Source organism: Jatropha curcas, chromosome 6, assembly GCF_041381405.1.
Source record: "Jatropha curcas cultivar XTBG-Jc1 chromosome 6, XTBG_Jcur_1.0, whole genome shotgun sequence".
Lineage (NCBI taxonomy): Eukaryota > Viridiplantae > Streptophyta > Magnoliopsida > Malpighiales > Euphorbiaceae > Jatropha > Jatropha curcas.
Window position 1 is genome coordinate 8,548,037 of NC_143156.1, and position 8,653 is coordinate 8,556,689.

General features: G+C 38.0%; 1 pseudogene across 1 annotated transcript; it reads right to left on the minus strand.

The window, feature by feature from the left end:
* Nucleotides 1-3: 3 nt before the first annotated feature.
* LOC149495499 (disease resistance-like protein DSC1) lies at nucleotides 4-8,653 on the minus strand (annotated as a pseudogene). The gene is made up of 5 exons (XR_016321370.1): nucleotides 8,613-8,653; nucleotides 8,230-8,411; nucleotides 5,823-5,935; nucleotides 2,096-2,863; nucleotides 4-1,987 (listed from the first exon to the last, which is right to left on the minus strand). The product of XR_016321370.1 is annotated as a disease resistance-like protein DSC1 (transcript).

Sequence of the window (8,653 nt, forward strand, 5' to 3'; positions counted from 1 at the left end):
CTTAAGAACTAAGAAGCTCTGGTACCATGTTGGAAAAAATGGGAGAGAAAAGATTACAGAACTAAATATTAAGAGAAGAAAATGCAAACTGATTTCATTTCAACAATAAGACTATTTATACAAAAAATGCAACTTACCTTCTAACCATTTTCTACCTAATCCTTATAACTTATAATACTCATGTTAAGCTAAACCAAAAACATTAGTTTGCTGCCATCATTTAGTTCAAGTTTGCAAGAAAGCAGAATATCAAAAACACAAGTGATAGAGGAAAACTCCAAGGAAAACTGCAGTCATTGAAGATCCTACAGAATGATCGATGAAGTTCACTTCTAGAAAATAGAAATTCAACTGTTTTCTTCACATTCTTGGTTAAACTGTAAACAGAATTCAAAGCATTGGAGAGATAGAGATGGAAAGAGAGGGATAAAGAAAACATGGTCTTACATACTCAGTGTGTAATGAGATGCGGAATTGTTGACTTAACATCTGGCATGGCTTTTTTTTTATCCAATTTGAAGCAATTTGCAAATTTCAATTAGTTAAGAACTTGAGATTGTATTCTAAAGAATTAATTTACTTTAATTACACTTGACGTCAAAATTTCTGCTGATTTGACGGTACAACAACTGCTCTTCTGTAGGTTGGTCTCTCTTGCTGTTATCCCCTGTATTTGCTTTCCTCTTATGGCTTGCCAGATTTTATCATATTTATATAAGCCACATGGTATAGTCTCTAGCAATTTGCAAGAACAAACATCTAGATAAACTAAAGATTGTGGAAGATCAGGTAGGGAACGAAGACTCTCGCATGAGTGTAAGTACATACGCTGCAGCTGGCAAAGTTTATCAATTCCGCTTGGAAGCCTCTCAAGGTTCTTGCAATCACTGAGGTCCAACACTGTAAGACAAGTTAAATGTTCAATAGATGACGGTATCTCTTCAATAGCTGTTCCTTTCAGATAAAGGGATTCCAAATATTTCAAATTATAGATGCTATTTGGAAGCCTCTTGAGATTTTTGCATTTATTCATATCAATTTCCACTAGATTCATGGGCTCCAAGATTTCTGGGAAGCTCTCAAGTTTCGAGCAATTTGAAAGATAAAGATACTTCAGAGATTTCCATTTACAGATGCTGCTTGGTAGACTCAAGAGCTTTTCGCAATTAACCATACTCAACTCATCACAGCCCGAAGAAATTTCAGTTGCTGCAATATCTGGAAACTTGATTAAATTTGACATTCCTTCAAGCCTTAGCAATTTAAGAAATTTCCAAGAAAGAATTTCTGGACATCTTTTGACCTTGAGGGAATATGATAGATCAACACATCTAATAACCTTTGAGTTAATGCTACTCGGAATGCTCCTCACATTAACACAACAGGACAGAGAAAGGAATTCAAGTTTTTTAAGGTGTTGAGTGGATGAGTGAAGCTCCACTAAACTTGTACAAACCTGAAGATTTATTTTCTGAATGTTTATGGCTTTTGATAGATCTGGAATTTTAATCAGATATTCAGACCAAGAAAGGTCGATTTGTTTCAAATTTACAAGATACTGCCATGAAAAAACAGAGAAACAAAAACACAAAGCCAAAGAATCAACATCTTTAACGTCATGGTTCATATATATATTTAGAAAGAAAAATCTAGAAAAAAGATATGTGAGCATAGATACCTGCACTCCAGTCCAATGCTTTTTAACCCTGCTTTCAGGCATCTCCAGCACAACAAGATTTTCAGCACAGAAATTTGCTGGCAAAGATTTCACAGGGGAACCCTACCAGTGGAGATACCTTAATGCGATAGGAAGAAATCGAAGGCCGCCATCATAAGGGTGCATTTTACCTCCTCCATGTGTAATATCCTCACTCTTATAGAATTTGAGATATCTAAGATTATGCATCCCTGCAAAGGCGTCACATCGTAAGCATATTTTCCTTGCTTTAGATAAGTCCAAACAAATGCCTTCAATTGCTTCTGTTCCCTAATAAACACAAGAATAGAGTATTAATTCCGTTATGTTATGCAACATGAAAACAAAAATGCTGTTCACTTTGTATTGAAAATTTCACTAAAAATGGTTAGTTTGCACCTTATTTTCCAACAATATGTGGCGAATATCTTCTGGATTCCATAGTCTGCTACGGTTTTCAGGTCTAATAGATTCATCATTGACAATTTTCCGACCCATTTCTTGTAGTAAATCATGCACCTCCAACCTTTTATCCCAAGAAACAGTAATGAGACACCTATCGATAAGAGTATTTATAGTCAAATACACCGATGAAAAATAACCGTCCAATATCGTGATTATATCATCTAGATTTTTCCCTGTGAAAAAACAAGCAACATCCAAAAATATTCTTTGCTCTTCAGAATCTAGTACATCATAACTAACTCTCAGAACATTATGAATTTCAGGTTTGGGGATATTTTCTAATCTTTTCAATGCGCTACACCAATATTCTTCACTTCTATCAAAAAATAAAGATCCCAAAACCTTGAGAGCCAATGGATTTCCTTTAGTGTAAGCTATCACCCTTTTCGATTTCTCCATATGATCACTTGAGGGATAGGCTTGCTTGAAAGCATTCAAACTAAAGAGTCTAAGAGCTTCATGCTCATTCAATTCCATCGTTGGATATATCACATCAACAACATTCTTGAGGACTTGCCTATCCTTGCTCGTCACAAGAATAACGCTTCTTGAACCAAACAAACTATATTCTGTAGCTAGTAGCTGATTCAGTTGTGCTGAACTATCCACATCATCAACAACAAGGAGAACCTTAGTGCGGCGAACTCGATCCTTAATATAATCAGTCAGACATAAATCAAGATTACGCATTTTTAGATCTTTCTAATTTAAGATAAACGTAAAAAGATGTTGTGAGGTGCCCACTCAATGGGACCCACATTTGAAACAAATACAAACAAAAAAAAATAATAATAAAAAAGGAGAGGAAAATTTATTTTCGGTGGACGCGTTATAGGAGATGGCTCAGCCATCTCAACATACAACCGAGCAATAGAGAGTTTTTGAGAGAATTTGAGTTTTAGATTTGGGTTCTAAAACTCGGGTAGAGAAAATAGTGAGGATAATTTGGGAAACACTTTCGAGTGCCACTATTTTGTATTACTCTCTTTTGTAAGTTTACTATTTTTAATAGTGGAAGAATTATTCGGTTTTTGTCCCGTGGACGTAGCCCTAAACAGTTAAGGGTGAATCACGTAAATATCTGTGTGTCATATTTCTATTTTTCGCTGTGTTATTATTCTCGTAATCTTATTGCTGGCCCTAACAAGTGGTATCAGAGCCGAAGGTTTACCGGATCCATGGATATATTTTGAAAATAAATATACCACGACGACGAGAAAATTACGCCGAGTCCATTGGTGCAGTCCGTTCGGAAAGACGTTGCAAAATCGACTTAGTGATGAATAGTAAAATAGTAACTCAAAGTTGATGGTGAACAGTACTATTGGTGTTGCTGAGTCCGTTTCAAGTAAGCCCAGCACTATTCACGCATAATACTATTCACGTATATAGTTACTATTCACGAATACAGGTACTGTTTACGTATACTGTTACTATTCAGTCATACGGTCACTATTTACGTATACTACTATTCACGTATACGGTTTTTGTTGGTGATAATATTCTGCACAAGTTAAAAATGGACGACAGAACAATAGGCACAATGGTTAGACTCAACTCATCAAACTATGCAGTATGGAAGATATTAATGGAAGATCTTTTATGCTGTAAAGATCTGTTTGAAACGATTGAGTTGAAAGGGGTCAGACCAGCTTCAATAAATGAGAGCGATTGGAAGTCAATTAACAGAAAAGCAGTCGCAACAATCAGGCAGTCTGTTGAAATGAGCGTCATAAATCATATCGCTCATGAGAAAGATGCCTATTCTATTTGGAAGAAGTTGGAGGACATGTACGAGCGGAAGAATGCCCAGAACAAAGCCTTTTTAATTAAAAAGCTTGTAAATCTGAAGTACAGAGATGGCGAAAGTGCTTCAGATCACTTGGGCAAATTTCAAGAAATATTGAACCAACTGACGACGTCAAAGATAGTGTTTGACGACCAGGTACAGGCACTATTCTTATTAAGTTCCTTGCCGGACAGTTGGGAGACGCTGACTGTTACGCTCAGTAATGTATCAGAGGGGAATCTGACCTTAACTACAGTTAAGGAAAGCATTCTGAATGAAGAAACCAGACGGAAGGAGAATGCTACAAGTAGCAACTCAGATGCACTCGTTACAGTTACAGAAAGGAGGGGGAGAAGCAGAACAAGATACCCCCAAAATCTAGACAAACGTGACAGTTCACGGAGAAGACCCAAGTCAAGGAAAGGTGTCACTTGTTATCATTGTGGCAAGCCTGGTCACGTCCAAAGGCACTGGAGAAAGTGGAAGAAGGAACGAGCCAAAGAAAATGATGAGGAAAAAGACGATACGGAGGTAGCTTCAGTAGCTATTGATGCTGACGCACTTGGTGATGGTAGTGCGCTGATTTCTCATGCTGGTCTTAGTGAGTGTTCCACTAGTCAACAATCTCTATGGATTATTGACTCTGTATGTTCTTATCATATTTCTTCAAAGAAGGAATATTTCTCATCACTTACCCTCGGAGATTACGGCCATGTTAAGACTTTGAATGGCACATATGTGGAAAATTGCGGCATTGGAACAGTATGCATCAAAACCAATGCTGGTTATGATCTCTGGTTGGAAGATGTGAGATACACTCCTACGGCTAAATTCAATCTGATCTCAGTTCATTGTCTTGATGAATTGGGCTATGCAAATCTGTTTGTTAACAGAACGTGGAAGCTTTCCAAAGGTAACTTGGTGTTCGGTAGAGGAAGAAAATTCAACACCCTCTACTACACCCAGGCCAAAGTTTGCACAGGAGTGGTGAATGCAGTTGAAGATTCATCTGCTGAGTTGTGGCACCAACGACTTGGGCATTTGAGTGAGAAAGGAATGGAGACTCTCACCAAGAAGAAAATCCAAGGTTCCAAAGGTTTGCCTCTGAAAATATGCACTGATTGTTTGTCTGGTAAACAACATAGAGTTTCCTTTCAAAGATCTCCTTCTCCATCTAGAAAACCTGGTATTCTAGAATTGGTACACACTGATGTTTACTCAATGGGTGACAAATCATTGAGTGGTTGCTTATATTATGTTAGCTTTATTGATGACCATTCTAGAAAGGTGTGGGCTTTCCCAATAAAGTCAAAAGACCAGGTGCTGGATATGTTTAAAATCTTCCATGTCAGTGTTGAAAGACGAACGGGAAGAAAGCTAAAATGTGTTAGAGCTGATAATGGTGGTGAGTACAGAGGTCCATTTGAGAAGTATTGCTCAGAACACGGCATCAGACTTCAGAAGACAGTTCCCAAAACTCCACAACAGAATGGAGTTGCAGAGAGAATGAACAGAACCATTGTTGAAAGGGTTAGATGTATGCTCTCTCATGCTAAACTTCCTAAAACCTTTTGGGCTGAAGCAATGAATACTGCAGTTTACTTGATCAACCTTTCACCTTCAACCTCCCTCAAAGGAGATGTTCTAGAAAAGGTGTGGTCAGAGAAAAATATTTCTTACGATCATCTTAGAATATTTGGCTGCAGGGCTTTTGTTCATATTCCAAAAGATGAAAAGATCCAAGCTTGATTCGAAGTCAAAACAGTGTATCTTCTTGGGTTATGGAAATGATGATTTTGGGTATAGATTATGGGATCCAGTTGAAAAGAAGCTCATCAGAAGCAGAGATGTAGTATTCCTGGAAGACCAAACCATTGAAGACTTTGAGAAAAATGAAAAGCCAAAGTCTATCAATGAGTTTCCTGTTAGTCTTGATGCAGAACCTCGTGTAGAACCACAAAATGATGAAGAAGATGATGATGAACCTGTTCAGAATGATACTGAACCAGCTCCAGTAGAAGAACTGCCTCAATTGAGAAGATCTGCGAGAGGCAGGATACCTTCCCAGAGATATTCTCCTAATGAGTATGACTTGTTAACTCAAGGGGGAGAACCAGAGAACTACCAGGAGGCAATGGAAGATTCTAAAAAGAATGAGTGGCTGAAAGCCATGCAAGATGAGATGGAGTCCTTGCATGAAAACCAGACTTATGAGTTGGTGAAACTGCCTCAAGGTAAGAAAGCATTGAAGAACAAATGGGTGTTCAGGTTGAAGACTGAACAGAACAACTCACAGCCAAGGTACAAGGCGAGACTGGTTGTGAAAGGATTCGGTCAGAAGAAAGGAGTTGACTTTGAAGAAATTTTCTCACCCGTTGTCAAGATGTCTTCTACCAGAGTTGTGCTCAGATTAGCAGCTAGCCTGAATTTGGAGATCGAGCAACTTGATGTAAAGACTGCTTTCCTCCATGGTGACTTAGAGGAGGAAATTTATATGGAGCAGCCAGAAGGGTTCAGAGTCAAAGGCAAAGAACACTTGGTGTGTAAATTGCAGAAGAGCTTGTATGGCCTCAAACAAGCGCCCAGACAGTGGTACAAAAAGTTTGACTCTTTCATGGTGAATCACGGGTATGAGAAAACTACTTCTAATCATTGTGTATTTGTGAAAAAGTTCGCAGAAGGCGACTTTATTATTCTCTTGTTATATGTGGATGATATGCTAATTGTGGGCCAAGATGCTAAGAAAATTGAGAGCTTAAAAAAGGAACTTGGAAAATCCTTTGCCATGAAGGATTTGGGATCGGCAAAACAGATACTCGGAATGAAGATCTCCAGAGACAGGAAAAAGAGAAAGTTGTGGCTGTCTCAAGAAAAGTATATCGAGAAAGTTCTCAGCAGATTCAATATGAGCAATGCGAAACCAGTTTCTACTCCACTTGCAGGTCATTTCAAATTAAGTCTCAATCAATGTCCTTCAAGTGAGAAAGAAAAAGAAGAACTGAAGAAGATTCCTTATGCATCCGCCGTTGGCAGCTTGATGTACGCCATGGTATGCACAAGACCAGATATTGCTCATGCTGTTGGTGTTGTTAGCCGATTTCTTTCAAATCCAGGTAAAGAACGCTGGAATGCAGTAAAGTGGATTCTCATGTATCTTAAGGGCACTTCCAAAATGTGCTTATGTTTTGGTGATAATAGACCTATGTTAGAGGGTTACACAGATGCAGATATGGGTGGTGATGTTGATTCGCGCAAATCAACTTCTGGATATCTGATGACCTTTGCAGGAGCAGCAGTTTCTTGGCAATCGAAATTACAAAAATGTGTTGCACTCTCATCCACTGAGGCAGAATATATCGCCATTACAGAAGCTAGCAAAGAACTCTTGTGGATGAAGAAATTCCTACAAGAATTGGGTGTGGAACAAGAGAAGTACATTCTGCTATGTGATAGTCAAAGCGCGATACATCTCAGCAAGAATTCGACCTTTCATTCAAGGTCAAAGCACATTGATGTTAGGTATCATTGGATACGTGATGCGCTGGAGATGAAGTTATTTCAGATTGAAAAGATTCACACTGATAATAATGGCGCTGATATGATGACTAAGGCTTTGCCTACGGAGAAACTTGTCACTTGCAGAAAAATAGCCGGTATGATTAATGTCCCCACTTGAGTGTGTAGGAGGAGATTTGTTGTGAGGTGCCCACTCAATGGGACCCACATTTGAAACAAATACAAACAAAAAAAAAAAATAAAAAGGAAGAGGAAAATTTATTTTCGGTGGACGCGTTACAATTTCGGTGGACGCGTAATTAACGCGTCCACCCTCTCCTATAAATAGGAGATGGCTCAGCCATCTCAACATACAACCGAGCAATAGAGAGTTTTTGAGAGAATTTGAGTTTTAGATTTGGGTTCTAAAACTCGGGTAGAGAAAATAGTGAGGATAATTTGGGAAACACTTTCGAGTGCCACTATTTTGTATTACTCTCTTTTGTAAGCCTACTATTTTTAATAGTGGAAGAATTATTCGGTTTTTGTCCCGTGGACGTAGCCCTAAACAGTTAAGGGTGAACCACGTAAATATCTGTGTGTCATATTTCTATTTTTCGCTGTGTTATTATTCTCGTAATCTTATTGCTGGGCCCTAACAAAAGAGAATCCCTCAATTGAAATGGACTATTTTTCCCTTGTTTTCTAAAATCTGAAAGGAAGTAGGAACGTTCAAATTGGTAGGAGATTCGATCATATGTAGCTCTGCCAAGAGTGGTCTTACCAGAGCCACCCATTCCCCATATGCCAACAGTTCTAGCAGCAGATGATTCCATGGATATTAAAGCTTCAATATGTTTAATTCGTGAGTCGATTCCAATCAAACCTGAGGAATAACTAGGGAATATTCTATTCAATTTCTTCAAAATATCCTTGAGAACTTCATGTATAAGTGTAGATTCTGGCCTAAAACAATATGGACAACAAAGATGTGGTTAATTGAGCATAAGTTGTAACCAAGGAGAGAAAGTGTCAAGAAAAATATTTGTAAACTGATGAACAATAATAAGATAAAAAACAAAGTAATCCAACACATAGGCACATAATATGTAAATTATTGTTAGAAAATATTTTGAAAGTTTTGAAATCCTGAACTTTTATATATACCACAGGTGAACACTTGATACATGAAATCCTGAACTTTTCAT